The 18675-nt window shown below is 47.0% G+C and overlaps 1 protein-coding gene across 2 annotated transcripts in view; it reads right to left on the reverse strand.

The window, feature by feature from the left end:
- The window catches only part of MREG (melanoregulin), a 152994-nt gene that overhangs the window by 82794 nt on the left and 51525 nt on the right, over nt 1-18675 (reverse strand). The gene's annotated exons all lie outside the window — the stretch shown is intronic.

Raw genomic sequence — 18675 nt, forward strand, 5'->3', positions numbered from 1 at the left:
AAGCGATTGACGTTCCGAAGGTCTAAGATAGGACGCAGGCCCTTGTCCTTCTTTGGAACCAAGAAGTAGTGGGAGCAACAACCACGACCTACTTCTGGTGTCGGAATGCGCTCGATGGCCCCCTTGGCCAAGAGGGCCGCAACTTCCTGCTGGAGAAGTGCTAAGTGATCCCCTGACATGCGGTGGTTCTGAGGTGGCATGGCTGGGGGGGCACACTCAAAGGGGAGGGAGTAGCCCCTTCGGACTATTTATAAAACCCACCTGTCCGAAGTGATGGTGCACCAGTGGGAGAGGTGATGGTGAATCCTGCCGCCCACTGGCATTTGGTGGGCCTGAAACACCGGACTAGGAAGGTTTGGAAATAATGGTCCTTATCCAATGGTTGATAGGTACAAAACACGTTTTACTTAGTCAGTTATTTAACTTAATCAGGAGCCTAAACACAACTATACTTCAACAGAGGCTCGTAATATTGAATAGCTCATTCTAATCAGTAACAGGACAACAACCAAAAAACACTGAGAGCCGTTATATACATTTATTTTATAATTTTGGCAATTATACTGCAATATTTATAAAACAGAACAGGGTTGCTCCAAGGAGAAAACGTGCATCAGAGGAAAGTAATTGAAAAAGTGCGCAGATAGAACAAGGAATGAAAGATGCATAGTAGTAGGGGTGATCAATGGATTACAATTACAGGCAATGCGAATCGGTTGTGATTCACCGTACACAAGCCAGAAAAACCTGGTCACATTTATTTAGAACACAATTAGTGTAGTTAAGAGGAAAGACCCCATTGGTGGTCTTGCACGAAGAGAAGGAGATGTATCCCAGGTAGCAATGGGTGGGCGTCGACGTTTCGACCCGTCTTGGTGGCCTATGGCGACTTTTAAACCTTGGCCTTGCGGGTCTTCATCAGGACCAATGAGGGGCAACCCGACTGAAGGGTACTTTAATTAACCCACCTAGTGGTGTGGTTCCACAGGGGATTGGGCGCGGGTGAAAAGGCTTGGTTTTGAAGGGTCTTTAATTCCGTGTCGCTTCAGTAGAAAAATCGGAACTGATAGCGAAGTGTCCAAGGTCTGTTCATGAAAACCCAGCGCGGTGAATAAATCAGGTCAGGAAAATTACACAACAAATGTGTTCACACACCGGAGCGTCTGTCTCCGTTAACAGCCCGGCGCGGTGTGAGCTCGTCCGAGGCTCCACGGAGCCTCGGACGAGCTCACACCGCGCCGGGCTGTTAACGGAGACAGACGCTCCGGTGTGTGAACACATTTGCTGTGTAATTTTCCTGACCTGATTTATTCACCGCGCTGGGTTTTCATGAACAGACCTTGGACACTTCGCTATCAGTTCCGATTTTTCTACTGAAGCGACACGGAATTAAAGACCCTTCAAAACCAAGCCTTCTCACCCGCGCCCAATCCCCTGTGGAACCACACCACTAGGTGGGTTAATTAAAGTACCCTTCAGTCGGGTTGCCCCTCATTGGTCCTGATGAAGACCCGCACGGAGCCTCGGACGAGCTCACACCGCGCCGGGCTGTTAACGGAGACAGACGCTCCGGTGTGTGAACACATTTGTTGTGTAATTTTCCTGACCTGATTTATTCACCGCGCTGGGTTTTCATGAACAGACCTTGGACACTTCGCTATCAGTTCCGATTTTTCTACTGAAGCGACACGGAATTAAAGACCCTTCAAAACCAAGCCTTCTCACCCGCGCCCAATCCCCTGTGGAACCACACCACTAGGTGGGTTAATTAAAGTACCCTTCAGTCGGGTTGCCCCTCATTGGTCCTGATGAAGACCCGCAAGGCCAAGGTTTAAAAGTCGCCATAGGCCACCAAGACGGGTCGAAACGTCGACGCCCACCCATTGCTACCTGGGATACATCTCCTTCTCTTCGTGCAAGACCACCAATGGGGTCTTTCCTCTTAACTACACTAATTGTGTTCTAAATAAATGTGACCAGGTTTTTCTGGCTTGTGTACGGTGAATCACAACCGATTCGCATTGCCTGTAATTGTAATCCATTGATCACCCCTACTACTATGCATCTTTCATTCCTTGTTCTATCTGCGCACTTTTTCAATTACTTTCCTCTGATGCACGTTTTCTCCTTGGAGCAACCCTGTTCTGTTTTATAAATATTGCAGTATAATTGCCAAAATTATAAAATAAATGTATATAACGGCTCTCAGTGTTTTTTGGTTGTTGTCCTGTTACTGATTAGAATGAGCTATTCAATATTACGAGCCTCTGTTGAAGTATAGTTGTGTTTAGGCTCCTGATTAAGTTAATTAACTGACTAAGTAAAACGTGTTTTGTACCTATCAACCATTGGATAAGGACCATTGTTTTTGATATTACTAATTCACCCAGGTCCTTCCTCCTTGGGTTACCCCATTTTTGTAATGGCCACCTAGGAAGGTTTGGAGGCAGTGGTGGCAGGAGAGGTGGTGGACTGACCCACCCGCTGGCCTCGTGACCCACCACGGCGGGTCCCACATCCGTGGCTGCGCCGAGACTGTTGCTGCGCAGGCCTATGGCTTTGAAACTAACGTGTTTGGGCGCCCCCTTTCTTGGCCACGAAAGGAGCTACAATCAGAAGCCGAAGGAGTGCGCGTGGCCAAAAGGCCCAAGGACTTGGCCGTAGCCCACAAGTCCTTTAAACGCTCCAACACACTGTCTGCCTTGTCATCAAAAAGGCGAGTGCCATCAAAAGGCATGTCCATCAGAATATTCTGGACATCCCCAGAAAAGCCAGTTGTCCTCAGCCAGGCGTGACGGCATAGCGCCACTGTTATACAAATCGCTCTGCCCAGCGAGTCGGCAGTGCCACGGCCACAACGAATCATGAACTTGGCTGCGTCTCTCCCCTCAGCAATAGCTTGGGTAAACACCGTCTGGGCCTCCTCCGGACACTGAGGCAGCACTTGCATCACCGTATCCCGCACAGAGTGGGAATAACGGCCCAAGAGGCATGCAGTGTTCACAGACCGCAACCCTGAACTGGCAGGAGAGAAAATCTTCCAAAACTGCTCCAGTTTCTTGGATTCCCTGTCCGGAGGTGCGGAAGGGAATGCGCTCGGGGATGCAGAGGCTTGGACAACCAAGCTCTCAGGGGTAGGGTGTTGGGAGAGGAAAATGGGGGTCGCCCAGAGTCAGGCGATGGCGTTGGCGTTGGGTCACGTTTCTATCCACAGGTGCCCCTGTGTTGGGCCTGGACCAGGTGCCCAAAGAACATCTGAAAGTGAGTCATTGAAGAGCAGCACCGGCTCCGCAGAGGAAGCCGCCAGCCGAAGCACTGTCAGGAGGTTAGTCCTGACTGCCACAGTAGGGAGCTCGAGGTAGAGAGCCTCGGCTGCCCTACGCAACACCTCTGAATAAGTACCACCCTCCTCCGTAGAAGGAGACAGTGCGCCAGGTTCTGGAAAAAAATCCAGTTCACCTGCGTCCTCCAAATCCTCTTCCCAGGCCGGGTCTAACTCTCATTGGGCTGCGAGAGAGTCTTCAGACCCCTCCCAGTTCTCCCTGTCCTCCGTAACCTGCTGGGCAGGTGGAAAAGACAGAGGAAAATGGAGAAAGGGATAGAAATTTCCCATCGGTGTCGATAGACACTGGTCCTGCACCATCTCCATGTCGGGGTGAAAGTTGGGGACTGCATCGGCCCGGGAGCCAGCCAACACCGGCGGCGGTGCCGTAGATGTCGATGAAGGTCGTATGAGACCAACCGACATCGGCAGGAATCCATGCATGGATCCATGGGCGTCTCGCGGCACCGAGGCTGGAGCCGTCGACGACGTCGGGCTGGAGCTGGCAATGAAGAAGGGCAAGGACCCCCAGTCAGACCTACGGGGCCCGATGGGCCAAGGCTGACAGAAACTCCTGCAGCTGGGCCAGAGTCGCCGACGGACCCGAGAAGGGCGGGTAGGCTGTCAGCATCTGCATAGGCTCTGCCAGAGCCTTGGGGGTGGCACCACCTGCACCCTCAGGCATGTCGCGTGACAGGCTAGGTGAAGAGCGACGCCGCTTCTTCAACTTCTTGTGCTTCGACTTACCTGACCCCGAGTGCGAAGACTTCGAGCGATGGTGGCGGCTCCGCAACTGGACACTTGACCTCCCACGGGACCGGGACCTTGAATGGCACGGAGCAGACTCCCGGGCCTCAAGCAACTTTCAGGACCGCTCCCGCAAAGTTTTCAGAGCCAAGGCCAGGCAGTCGGGGCACGACACGGGGTCGTGGTCGCGCCCCAGGCAGTAGAGACACTAGCGGTGCAGGTCCGTCACTGATATCGTGCGGGGACAAGCCTCACAAGACTTGAAACCGGGCATCCCTATACACCAGGAGTCAAAGACTCAAAAGAACAGAGACAAAAGTCCCCAAAAACTCAGTCAAAAATTGACTGGGTGTACCGCTCTCGCCGGATCTGCACTTGCTGGCGCGGAAAAAGAAACAACTATTGTCAGCGCGTGAGGGCGGTGTCTAAGTAGCTGCCGCAACGTCATCCCGGCGATCATGACACCTACGACGGACACGGAGCCGCACGACGCCACCTTCCGACGCGCAGGGTCCTGCTGACGAAAACTCTGCGGACCCAGTCTGACGCCTGGGGGGTAATTGTAAGGTAAGGAATTTATCACTAACGTGTCTCTTTCAGATACCACTGCCAGAAAACTCCATTCAATAGCTAAACAGATCAGCTGTGATGGTTCAGGGGATGAAACACGGAGGCCGTTTACTTGGAGAATAAGGCCTGGGGACTAAATATCCCTCAGGCCCTCCGAGATCCCAGCCCAGTCACAAGAGCTTTACTAAACTCCTGAAAAGTGAATTAAACTCACTTTCTAAACCTGGCTTCTGGCCTCCCACTGGCCAGGACTGTAGAACATCGCCTACGGGCAGCTACTCTACATGATCAGACACATTCACCAACAACTTCAACCCGGCTACTTTCTTTTACTCCCTGGACCATCCAACAGGTTACACTTAGTACATCATAAACTCCCCAAAAAATTAAATCGACACAAACTCTGCTCCTAAGCAGAGATTTTCCTGTAGAACAAGGCATACTGGCCTACAGGGTTCTCAGTGAAGTCCTTAGGCTAGCTGCTGCCTCGCTCATAACCCATTTATACTTTCAAAGCCGAAACCTTTCTACTTTCTTGGACATGTCGCAGCTGCACCGCGCAACCTGCAGGATAAAAACATGCTCAAGGTTGTCAAAGTGTCCTAAAGGAAATAATTTAAGACAAAGGGCAAGAATTCCGAGTGTCTAACTTCGCAGAATCCGTGCCCTTCTTTCCAGGAATTCAAGAGTCGGTGCTGTTGTAGCCCTGCGGCACGGGCGACATGCACGCGCTCGGAGCTGTCAGTCTGGAAATGTCCTGAGAAAGATGCGAATCTGCTGACTGGGGTGCACTGCTACTCGGGGGCTCAGGAGCCTCGAGCTTTCCGTGAGAACATAAAGATGGGGGTGAGGGGCGGGTCGAGGGTAACAGTTCAGCTCCATCGTGCGTAGTTACAGTGCATTGGAATGCAGGGAACAGGAGGATTAAGCGCTGTAATGCCGGCCATTAGCTTTTAATTCCAATTATAAACGATCATTACGAGAGCGGGTCACTGGCCCTCGAAATATTTTTTAATTAATGTTTGCAAATGGTTGCATTCGAGACCACACCATGCCTGCGGAGACCTAGCTAGGCTGGTTATGATCTGGAATCCAGCTGCTGATGGAGGAAGTGGGGAGGGACAGACTGGAAGTGCCCTGTATTCTGGAGAGCGTTTCTAGGGCCTGCAGGCTGAGAGGTTTCAGATTTACATAAGATTCCATGTGCCCTCGAAAACGAGGGACAGTGAGCAGGCTCATGAGAGAAGGACACAGCTGCCAGTCAGATAATATTCTTTTAACCCATGTTGTGTGTTGTATTTCTGTAGCGGCTTGCTGTATCCAGAAGGGGCAAGGATATTTCAGTTAGACTCCCTCTCCAAAAATCTGCACATGACCTGGTTGCACCCAATGGTATTTTATTATTATTATTCTTTAAGTGCACTGCATCTGACAACCTCAAGCAGGAGGGCATTGGTGCAGGACTTCTGAAGACATAAGTAGCCCTAATACGTTCCCAGGCTCCAGAAACCTGATGTAGGATCCACAGTGGAGTCAGAGGGGAAGAACGGGCTCCTACCGGTCACCCTGCGAATATCTGGAGTACACCGCTGGACAACTCGACCATGAATCCATAACCCAGTAGAGGGTTAAAGTATACAAAAATTGACAGATGGAATGCTAACGGATTGGCAGTGTAGTTTGGCTGGATTTCCCCAGGACCATCCGCCTACCGTTCCAGGAGAAATAAGTGCACCTACCTATATTGTCTGATGAATGACCTACTGCTTAATGTTGGCTAAATGCAACAATCTGTTTGCCAAATCATCAAAAGCCTTGAGAAAGCCCTGGTCCTATTGACCACTTGGGGCAAAACACGTGTTGGCTGCTGCAACACCAACAATGTATTTCATCAATACCCTGGAATAGGAGGATGCAGCCTAAAAGGTTGTTCTAAAATAAATTAAGATTTCCAAATTAACACAAATCAACTAGGACTCTTTCTTGACCAGAGGAAAATAAATATTAATTAAGGAGAAGTACATGCTCATTTCTTCTGTACTCTTACATCGTGAGGCTGGTAAGGTCCATCGCCTCGAGTCAATCTCCTCCATCTAATTAAACCGAATTGGGGTACACCATACGGGAACAGGATCCCTGGACCTTCTTCTATACTGGGAACCCTGTATGCCCCTCGTGCGGTGTGCACGATGAAGACGTGAGGAGCAGATGTGCCCATGAGGATCCAAAGTTTGTTTACAAAGTAATGGAATCGTGAATAAATGCAGGAAGTCACCCTACACCAACAGGAGAACAGCTCTGTAGCCCCAAAACTTTAACAAAGCCCAGAACGTCCAGAAATCACCAGGTTGAGTTCACCTGGATTCTCAGAAACCAGCTTTAAGACCTACCATCATCAATAACTTTATCTCTGCCTTGACTCTGAAAAGTAATCTACTGGCTTTCTGATAAGATTTGCTCTATACAGAAACAATATACATACAATGGTTAGCATGGCTATAGAATGGCCAGTGGGGTCAGATACGGAGTACCTGCACTTCTTTATTTGGAGAGGGAAGGTACCTGCACTTCTCAGCAGAGTTGCAACATGCTCAATTCGAGGACCTACACTTCTCAAAAGCAAATAGGTGCTCTATTATAGGGTAACTGCACTTCTAATTTTTCATTTCAGGGACCAAGCATCAGGTGTTTACCAGGGAGGCTGGACGGGTGGGGGCCGGTTTTGTTACTGGGGGCTGATTTTGCAGTGTTGCTGCAATATCGGCCTCTGGTAACAAAAACAGCAAGCCAGCATAATCCACACACTTTCGTTTCCAACCTCTCTGGGCCAGCCAATGCTTCACACTTGCATGCACCCTACCCCCTCAACCCCTCTCCCCTAAACTCCCCATGCAATGGTCTGGCTCGCTCACTACGCACAGTGTGGGCTGGTCCGACAAAATTGGCAGGGCTGGTTTGGGTTCCCAGTCTGGGCCTGTTGATGGTTACTTGGTCACTGCGATTAGGCACTACAACAGAATGGCAAATCTTTGGCTCTCTAACTGCCAGAGCATAGTGCATGAGTGGTCTCCTTTCAGTTTTGTTACCACAGGACCAATTTCGAGGTCATGGTTACAGTACAGAGTGTATCACCATAAAATGATGGACAAAGTGTTGAAACTTTTCAAACTCTCACCCCCAGTCACATCTTTTTGAGTTGCATTTTACCCCCCAAGTTGGAAGGTTATCCCCAGACATGGGTCTCGTGCTCACTACGCCACCAGTGTCAAGCTGTCTGGCTGATGAGGGATGATACTGGGGGTGAATGTTTGCCAGTGTTCAGCGTTCTGTCCATTTTTTGTCTTACAGTCGAGAGAGTGCCATGTTGCATGATCTTTTTATATCATATTGTTACAGTGTGTGAGAGGGCTACACATTTGTAACTGGTAAGGCTCATTGGTCTCCTGGTCAGTGCCTCAACCACTCATCACTCATTGTGCGAATGAGAACGAGGTCTATGTATGTGGTGTTACAGGTTAGCTTCGTTACCCATTTTCAGGTACAAGAATCTGTGACAACATTAGCAAAACATTGTTGTGATTACATCAAACGTTTCTGGGATGGGTTTCGAGGCCTGCTGTTAAAATATTGTACAACAGCTATGGTATGGTACGGTCCATCTTTGTTTTCAACATTTGGGACGCCGTCTGTGGAGGGGTGGTATAGATTGGTTTGAATGTGCGATACTTTTTTGGGATTCTAGCATTTGCTCTTTTCTGATGTGTATTTATTGGTGGGAGGCTGTTCTGGTTTGCTGACGTTTGCTATTGGCCAGTATTATGGCTGTTTGTGGCTGTTACTTAGTTTTGCCATTGTCCACAGGCTGAGTGGAATCTTAATAACTTGGGTTTAGGTTGTGCCATTGTGATATATGTTTGGCTAGGAATCACTACCACAGCACATATGTGGAGTCGAATGTATACACCAGTGAAATATTGTATGCTGTATGTGTGAGCAAGTCAATACTGGGAGAAATATTATGCGTGTATTGATTGTGAAGGTCTGTGAGTCGGTTACAGAAAAGGTCTTTGCTGACCCCCAAAGAGATGTAGCAAATAAAAGGGAACGGACGGCCCTACAATGCCATGCATTGTGATTTTTATCCGGCTCAGATCCTATAAATCGGAATTGCATGCAGCTCCATTTCTTGCTGTGCCTGTTCCATTACGAGTTTTATATCTGTGTTTGTGCATTTCACATTTATTTACATATCACAAAAGTTGCCATATAAAGCTACTTATTATCTCAGAGCTGCTTGTAGTCTGGATATAAATGTTGCTGATTCACTCGACAAACAATACTGTACAATTTATCTCACTGGATTCCTTCCCACCATCTCTGGCACACGTGAGACGTGCAGAGGTATGCGCTCAAGGCCAGGGCAGGTCAGGGAAAGTTCCCCGTATGACCATAAGCGGATGCAAAACAACCTGTCACATGTTTGACTGCAGTGCAAGGCATCACCGGCAGCCAGACAATCACAGAAGCAGGAAGCAACCAGGGGTAAAATGGTAAAGTACAGCAAACACGGTCTGCAAAAAATGTACTTTCCCAATGGTAAAACAAAAAAAACGACAAACACCAGTTTGATTCACTGCGGTAGTTCATGAACTTTGTCAGTACTTCAAGTAGAGTCTATCGCTCTCCACACCAAGGAGAGGGGGTGAGTTTCAATATTCTCCGTTAGTGAAAAGTTCTCCCCTTGCTCCAAGCAGGTCCGCGCGTTAAACCGTAGTCAAAAGCAAGCTGGGCAGGTCAGGTTTTATCCATTAACACTAAAACCAGGTCAGCAGGCGAGGCCGCGGCCTAATGTCACAGAATAAGAAGAGTGTCGTAGCAAAAAAAAATCACACATGGGGTCCGCCCATTCCAAATGACTCTTGCAGGGAAGGACAGCAACTGTAAAATAACAGTCAAAATGTGCAAAATGCATTAGGCACCCATGTTCACTGCTAGGCCACGGTTATATTTCCCTTTAACAAACATAAGCTTTAGAAATTGCTGAACTATATGCAAATGTATTTGATAGCTTGAACTTAATGTAACTTAGAATCTTCGTCGTAACTCCAAAATGCTCCAGGCTTTATAAATGTATTATCTTCCTTCAGAAACACAAAACGACAATGGACGAAATGTTGAACATTGTCAAACATTCACCCCCAGTCACAGATCTGGGTTTAATCCATCGTTTTTTTGCTCACCACCCCAGTTCAGACATAGCCATATGCAAATCAGTCTTGACCCTGTGCCTCATGGGAACAGTCCAAACCGAACTGCCAGGCCATGTCTTCCCTGGACAGGAATCAAGCATCCTAGGACCGGTTTCGGGCTTTCAGCCTAGGATGCTGGTTTCCAGTCCAGGGAGGACCTGGCTTGGCAGTTTGGGCTGGACTGTTCCCATGAGGCACAGGGTCAAGACTGATTTGCATATGGCTGGGTTCAAACTGGAACGGCATGGTGAGCAAAAAAAAAAAAAAACAATGGATTTAGGCCCAGATCTCTGTACTCGGGTGAATGTATGACATTGTTCTACATTCTGTCCATCAACTGTTGTTTTTGCATTTATCTTCCTTAAGCTACATGTTTTCGTTTGCACCAAGCTTGAACTTACTGTCTATTTCGTGTTCATATAATGCTGAATAGAGGATCACATTTTTTAATAATAACTCTCACTTACATGAAATATGGAAAGCATTACCAAACAAGAAATCTTCAAGTAAATGTTTTTCTTTAGCATAGTTGATTGTCAAACAGTTGAAACTTTGAATCAATGATAGAATAGACCCTGTATTAAGCTTCCCTGGGAACCAAGGTCAACCTCTCAGAAACACAAAAGTTTTGTTGCAGGGATTCTGCTTATACACAGAACTATGCGTAGAACCCCAGGACCTCAGTAAGTTGTGGTGTACCAGAAACTCACCTCAGAACCCAGAACCCAGTATCCGGCTAGCATAAGTGTCCCATTCTTTATCCGAGATTTAGCTCGGCGGTCCCAATGAAAAGACAACCCAGAACACGCGACTCAGTACATACTCTCAGGAATGGTGGGAATCGGAAATACCTGTTCGTATATTATTCTCACATCAGTCCACAACAAGAATCAACAGAGACACGATGAAAATAAAAAGAGTTTATTTTTATAGACCACGTGTCCTAATATGCAGTACTTTGGCTAATACAAGCAGACAAATGATTAAAATCAAAACCATCAGCATAGTTACAATTCCATAGAATATAAAAGGGATGATCATGTTATAATGACAGTGGATACTACCACTTTCCCTTTACTAAGAAGCTAATATTATTATTAGTCTAACAGAAGGTCTCTTAGGCTTGAATAGGGGACCCCATACCTCAAAGATCAGCTTAGTGAAATCACATCACAGGAGCATCAGGAGACTTCTCGCAGGAAGGCTCGTCTTCGGTCTGAATAATAAACATGATGTCCGTGATATTAAAAGCACCAACTTTCAGGTATGTGCAGCTGCTCGTGTGTTATGGCTAAATAGTGGGTCGATCAACCTAGAGTGGAAAACATGCATTGTCTAACAACTCAGACTGTTTGTCACATCGTGTGCAGACCAAGGTCGCTTCGCAGAGCTCGGGATGGTAACAACAGATTGCTCTCGTGTGAGGCAAAACTCGAGTCAGCAGTTCGTTTAAGCAATAACATGTAAATGCAGTGTCGTGTGCAAAAGCAGCAAGATGGCTTTCTAACTTCTAACGCGGTTATGCTAACTTAACAATGTATGTACGTATTAAGGGAGTCCTTACTACATGCCCCCTTGATCGAAGCACTACTTAGTATGCAAGAAAAGAGAGAGAACGCAGAGTTCAAGCGCGACAGAGCAGAACAAGGCGTATCCAATTGAAAAAGGAACTGGTCAGTTCAGGCAAAGTTCGAACAGGAAAAAACCTCAAAAATAGAGAGGAAAAGCAAAAAAATTCAAACTGGAATCGGGGAGGTGAAAAAATGAAAAAACGCCTCACCGGGCAGAAGTGCAGACGTACAGGGCCAGTTCAAGACACGTGAGGAAAACACTGTGGACGAAAGTTCACTTAATCCATAAAAGTATATGCAGCATATGTGGCCACTGCTTCCAGCAGAAAATCATTGGCACGGCCACTGAAGGTTTCGGCCATCCAGTTAAGTAAAGAAAAGGAACATACGTGTTCTTCTATCAGCGGAGCCTCTAGCACCATCAGAGGGCAACCAGCATGTACTTCCAAGTAACTCATATTCAAGAAGTCATATGCCGCTCTCACGATGTCCCAATTACCCAGGATACCATGTGCCGCACCGCAGGCCATAATCCGAACTCCAGAACAGGCAGACTCGTGAGACACTAAGGGCCTCATCAGCCGATCAAAATCCGGGTCCGGAGACACCATGTTGGTTAAACACAAATCCATAGGCCATTCAAAGGGACAATCTAGGCAGTGGAAGACAGGTTGCACACAGATGAAGTAGGAATACCGGAAGGATAATCCATAATGCCAGGCTCAAAGTCGCCAACGGCAGGACACCATAGTAATCAAGCATCCTGTCACGAAGAAGCTGCAGACGGGACAGGCTGACGTGTGGCACAGAAAGAGCAGCCATTCCGCAAGATGAAAAGTAAAAGCAGCACACCTGCCACTAGAGCCAGAATTAACGGGACACCTCCAAAGACGCTGGAGAAAATAGAATGAAAAAATGCCGGAATCACACCAAAAATAGTTTGGAAAGAGGTCACGAGGCCCGAGCCCACAAGTTTAAAAAAATGAGCCAGGCCAGTCGTGGACGAGGCATTGAAAATTGTTTGGATCAAAGCACCAAAATGCAGGGGGAGGTCAGTATTCAAAAGCGCCTGTACCTCGGTGCGCGTATTTGCTACGTGAAGGACAAATGTTTCCCGGGAGGAAGTCAATGGCACCTCCTTTTGGGACAATAGCGCTCTTATTCTGCTCATTTTGTCGAACTCTGCTTTCAAGGTTGGAATTGAAGGCCAGATAGAAGCATCCAGCCTCCCATGTGGGGGTGGAAACAGGACGTTATTGCAGCAGACAACCCTCTGTGTTACAGTTACTATATACGGGATCCTTACTAACATCCCGCAACAAGCTTCATTGTTTAAAATTAAATAACTACCGTTTGCAAGCAACGTGAAAGATGGCGTAATCACTGGTACCGGGATACCTTTTAGGACGCAGGCCAAATTAGGAGCGTGTACATTACAAGCACCGTGTAATTGAATGTGCCAACATACAACAGAATGATCAGGTGACGTTGTACATTCTTCACCCTTCAGATAAACCTCAGTACCGTCCCTTGTACATCTATACGTAAAGGGGAGGGACCAGACTTCATGTATGAAAGCGGTACCCAGCTGTTCATATCTACCCAGAGCATAGTGTTTCATACAAGAGGTAAACTTAAAAAGCGCAAACGGTAGACTTATCAATCCGTGTAAGAGCCACACAGCGGAATCGACTTCCGCAACAGAAAAAGGTAACGGCTCCAATTTCTCAATATGGAGCAGGGAATATGTAGCATCTTTCATGGACATGAACTGCTGTTTGTCAGTAAGGTTAAAGGGAAGAAATAACGATGTTGTATTCAGATAGTCCCAAGGGACCTTCCCTGCCTTCAATGTTTGTAATGTCCATGCAAACTGCATAACAGAACGCAACTGGTTTTGACCATGATACAACACAGACATATCATCCTGCACAATATCAACAATTGAAGATACAATATTATCTAATGTATAAATGCGAGAAGAAAGAGTGTTAATGCTGTTATCAATAACTGCTAATACTTTTTCCATATTAGCCTGATCAATAGCTCTCAATCTTGAAGCTGCCTCAATTTGCGACAGTTTCCATACTTCGTTGTAAATAGCATACGCCCATCTCTTGGATCTGCCACCCACAGGACCTTTAACAAAATCATTCAAATCTATTTTGTCATGTAACTTTGATAAATGAACTTTGACAGATGCCAAGGTGGAATGTCGCAGCCAGGACTGACATAATTTCCCTACAGAGTATGTAGTTACTGTATGTGACGACTCAAACCGGGGGTCCACTCGATCTTGAGTATACCCCGGTTTCAGTCCTAGAAAACGACGTTGACAGGTATCAGAACTGCTTTGCCAAATTAACCATCCCTCACTATTAAATTTCGAAATGTTGAAGGACGAATTGGAAACCAATAACTGCAAAGCAGGAAGGGACAGATCTGTGTGATTATCCCAATTTGGGTAAGCACCCAGATCCGGCACAGAAGGCGAATTTAGTTTTTTAGAAGTGGCCAATCCGAAACAGGTGGTTTGGAAGATGGTTGCATTTAAAAACAACATATGATTTGGTACTAGACAGGCACGGTGTAAAGCTTCAGTTCCCTGAACCTGCCACGGTTTGGAACCCCAAACCGACTTAAGATCAATAGTAGCCTTCAATAGATCATAACCTTTGATTGACAACTCATCCATAAAGGACTTAGAATATAGCAATTTGGTCTGTGTCAGTCTAACCTTGGAGGCAGACTTAGGCTTAACTTTAAAATAAAAGGAAGCCGGGGCTGAAACACTGAAATCAGTAAAATAAGTAAACTTATCAACTAATGTGTGTGAACTGCCAAATGAGGGGGTGGGACAATGTTCCCACTGGGTAAAATTTACAAAATTTCTAAACGAATTTGATTTATGCAAGAAGTGATTGCCATAATGTTGAAAACAATACTGTTCCGCATAATTAGCCGCATTCTCATACAAATCCTCTGCATCAAAGGCGGCATAATACTTCAAGTCTGAAAACAGTGCTTCAATGGCGTGTACATCCCAATCATCAGAACGTATGTTCTGTTTAACTACATCACCCATAGAAACACGAAATACATTAGGCACATTAATGACCTCTGTAGGCCCATGAATTTGAAATTTAACAGCATCCCATGCGATTCCATCCATGACGGGCCAGGCAGTAATATTCACAAAAGTCTGGTCCCTTTTCATGATGTGGGATGAGGAGTGGGGGGCCAAAGTTCCATTGATAAGTCTAATTGTCGATCTCTCTTTGAGATAATGTCCATCCACCAAACGGAAGAACACTACAATAAATCCAATGGACATAAACAAAAAAATACCAAAAAGCATCAACCAGATGTATGTCCAAGGAGCTATCAAAAAATGCTTCTTAAACCAGCTCACAAAAACAGCAATGCTTGATGGGGGAGGTGAGGGCAAAGAGTTAGTGTCAAAGGAAAAACGGGACTGGCCAAGCGCTGTAGATTGTAAAACAGGCGAAGGTCCACGTGTAGGATAAGCATACTCAGTCTCAACGGACAAACCACCAGCCGGTGGCATCAGCAAGGGATCGGTAACTGAATGCATCTCGATTGCAACATCAGACAAGGTGGTAGTAGCAGGAACCATCATTGAATTTCTTTGCATTGTCTGGCATGAAACTGCCGGAGTCATACTAAGAAGTATCGGCCACTCGCTGAAGTTTGACATTGTCAATAGAGATGTACCTGTTTTCTTTGCGACCAGGAAGTGGAGGTAAAATGACTGTTCTTGTACCCTGCACTCCAAGCACTGGAACTGGTGCTCGATAAGAGGGGCCGAACTCCTTCTTGTTCTCCACCTTCTCACGGACCAGATCACCAACTCGGGGTAGCCAGCCGACTACCGGAATCTGAACCTCAGCTTCAGACGTGGAGGGCAAATGTTCTTTCGAAAGAGAGTCTCTGGCTTCTTGTAGAGTCTGCAAAACAGCACAGTGATCATCTACGTCAAAGGGTGCGGTCGACGCCGCAATGTCTAGACCATCAAGGTCTGGAACAAACATTCTGATTCCGAAGAGCATCATGTACGGGGTCCGCCCACCCAGAGACCTTCTAGGGAGATTATTTAGTGCACGTTGAACGTTATACAAATGGGCTAGCCAGTTCCGGCCTGTGCCTAAAACACGTGCTGTCAATGATTGCTTTAAGTCACGGTTCATTCGCTCCACCACACTATTACCCTCAGGTCGGTAGGGAGACGAAAATTTGACAAGGACCCCCAAATTTTTCATAGCCTCCTTGTAAGCCTTAGAGGCGAACGCAGGGCCCTGATCAGAATGGAAGGTACCACACGCAAAAGTTCCCACAAAGACACGCAAATCCCTGATGACAGTCCGCGAGTCAGCACTCCTTTGTGGCCACACCCATAGAAAACGTGTGCACGAATCCACTGCCACCAAGATGTACTTGTACGCAGTATCAGAAGAAAAAGGACCGCAGTGATCCAAATAAACACAACCAAATGGCTTATTAGAGATGTACAGCTGTGTCTGTGGTGGGCGCGCAACAGTAGAAGGTTTAATCTGTTGGCAAATGTCACAATCAAGAACATAAGCGCGCGCTTGTTTATATAAACCAAACCACCAGTAACGTTGTTGTAGCAGAGATATTGTAGCTGACACACCGGCGTGGGCAGACGCCAACCCCTCATGTGCAGCCAAGATCAGTGCTGGTCTGCAGTCCGCGTTGGGAATTATTCTATCACCAACGTCGTTAATCCTCACTAACGGGACGTTATCAGGACTTAAATGGTAAATATACCGAGAGGGAAAACCCTTCGGGTAATCTCCTCCCTTCTCTGTAGCAGCAATAGCTGCCAAGATGTCATCATCAATCTTACTTTTGGATCTGGTAACTGCTGCCACTAAGTATGTAGCCACTGCTGTTTTCGCTGCCTCGTCAGCTAAGCTGTTGCCGACAGCATGGACACCAAGCCGCTGGTGACCAAGAGTGTGTATAACACTTACGAGAGTGGGAGACGGTCTTTAAAGTCTGCCACTCGAACCCAAAGCGTTTTATGCTTAATTGTGCTACCTTTAGTGTCACGGTAATCATTCTGAGACCAGAAGTGTAAATTGTCATTGTAGGACTGGACACAGTAGAAGGAGTCACTCACTATAAGAGTAGTGACTCGGGGATCAGCAAACTCCAGTGCAAGCACTAGAGCCCAGAGCTCCGCCAATTGCGCGGTACAATCACCCAATGACTGCGTATGCACTGCATCAGATTGGAATTCACCATTTACGAATGTACCTACGACAATTGCGCAAGCCGCTGAATAAGCGTGCTTCGATCCAATTGCGGGTTGCGCAGACCCGTCAGTGTATATGACACAATGGTATTCTTCGAGCGGGCGCAAAGACAGAGGTGCCGGATGAACGAATTCATACTGCAAGAACTCTTGAGTCTGTAATGAGGCATCAAAGATGTAAGTGACGTCTGGCGACGTCAGTGTTGTAGCACATTGTATCCACCGTGGATGCAAAGCTTTAGAATTGGGTACACTTGCTTTAGTCACTGCCTCTAAAGCAGGATATGGAGTTACAACTAGAATCTGTTTCCCATGCGACAGTCCGCGTTCCTTGAGGATCGCCATCTGCACAGCAGTCAGAACTTTTTCGACCGTGGAAAAACGTAATTCAGCAGAGGTGTACAAGTGGGATTTGTACGCAATGGGGACTGTGTCGCCCTCATTAAACGTCAAATACGTGAACCCCACGGCGCCTGGTACTATTCTTATTACCAGGTTAGTGCGGTTATCACGTGTCAGCAAGTATTGTGAAGCAAGAAGGTCAGCCTGTAAAGACTGTAAAATAGCAGAGTGTTCTAGCTGCCAGCTAGACTTCGAAAATGAAGGCTGTACCAAGGCGTAAAGGGGCTTGATACGCTGGGCATAATCAGGAATATACGTACGGCCGAAATTCAGAAAACCCAGCAGAGATTGTAATTTCTTCAGTGTCGTAGGAGCACTCAAGCGTGCACACTTTTCCAGAAAGTGGGGGGCCAACCCCTTACCTTCATTGTTGAGCTCGTAGCCCAAAAACAACACCGTATATTCTGCGATGTGTGACTTCGCAAAATTGAATTTGTAGCCATAGTCTGCAAAACTCACGATAATATTGTCAACGCGAGACAGATGCGGCACCAGCTCATCATCCGTAAGATAGATATCGTCAACATATGAGTATGCTTCGGGGTCTATTCTTTCTAAAAGAGAAACCACGCGAGCAGAAAAGACGCCAGGGCTATTTTTGTAACCCATGGCTAATCTTGTAAACTGTTTTTGTTTTCCGCCCGAAGTGAACGCTGTCCACTGGCTACTCAGTGTGGACAGGTTGTGGCTAAAAAAGCCATTGGAAATGTCAAGTGTCGTTTTAAATCTTTTACGCACGAGACTGTCGACCAAAGCCGAGCTATTTGTATTTTGTACCGCGCAGGTCCGGCAGTGGGAGTTTAGGTGCCGGTAATCCAAAACTAAACGGTACGAGCCGTCAGGCTTCGTTACAGTGAATAAAGGGTTATTCATAGGGGACACACATGTTTCAATAACACCCTGATATTCCAATTGTTCAAGGATTGCCGCGACGTATGGTCTCGCTTCACGACGCATAGGATATTGGGGTTGAGGCTGGGGCATAGACCGCAATGGAATCTCATGGCAGGGGGACAATCTGTCCCATCCCACCTGAGTGCGATACACCGCCGGCGCAAGCGCAAGCGCCCACTCCTCAGCATACATTTCAGCTTGGTCCTTAGGCACTGTGTGCGCAAAGGACGGGAGGATTACTTCCTCCCCTCTAGGAGCCTCTAAAATGAAAGCTGGGGGCCAATCTGCCTCCGCTAGGACGATATCATAGGTAGTGGTCAGATTATCCCAAAAAATCCCTTTTATTGTACGTTGTATGTCACCCTCAATTAATAAGACTATTTCATAAAGTCTATTAGGGGGAGCCACTCTGGTGTCAGCTGTTTCCACAGTAACTGAAATATCAGTTGCTGTCACCGCCAGAAATGGACGCAGAGCTTGACGGACTATGGTAATTTCCGCTGCGCTGTCCAGGAGCGTCAGCGCCCATGTCCGGTTCCGAAGCTGTGTCCGCACTATCTGAGGCATACCTCGCCATCAGAGCCGCCACTTTCTTCTTCTGAAACGGGGGTCTTTGTCGTG

Source organism: Triturus cristatus, chromosome 3_1, assembly GCF_964204655.1.
Source record: "Triturus cristatus chromosome 3_1, aTriCri1.1, whole genome shotgun sequence".
Taxonomy (NCBI): domain Eukaryota; kingdom Metazoa; phylum Chordata; class Amphibia; order Caudata; family Salamandridae; genus Triturus; species Triturus cristatus.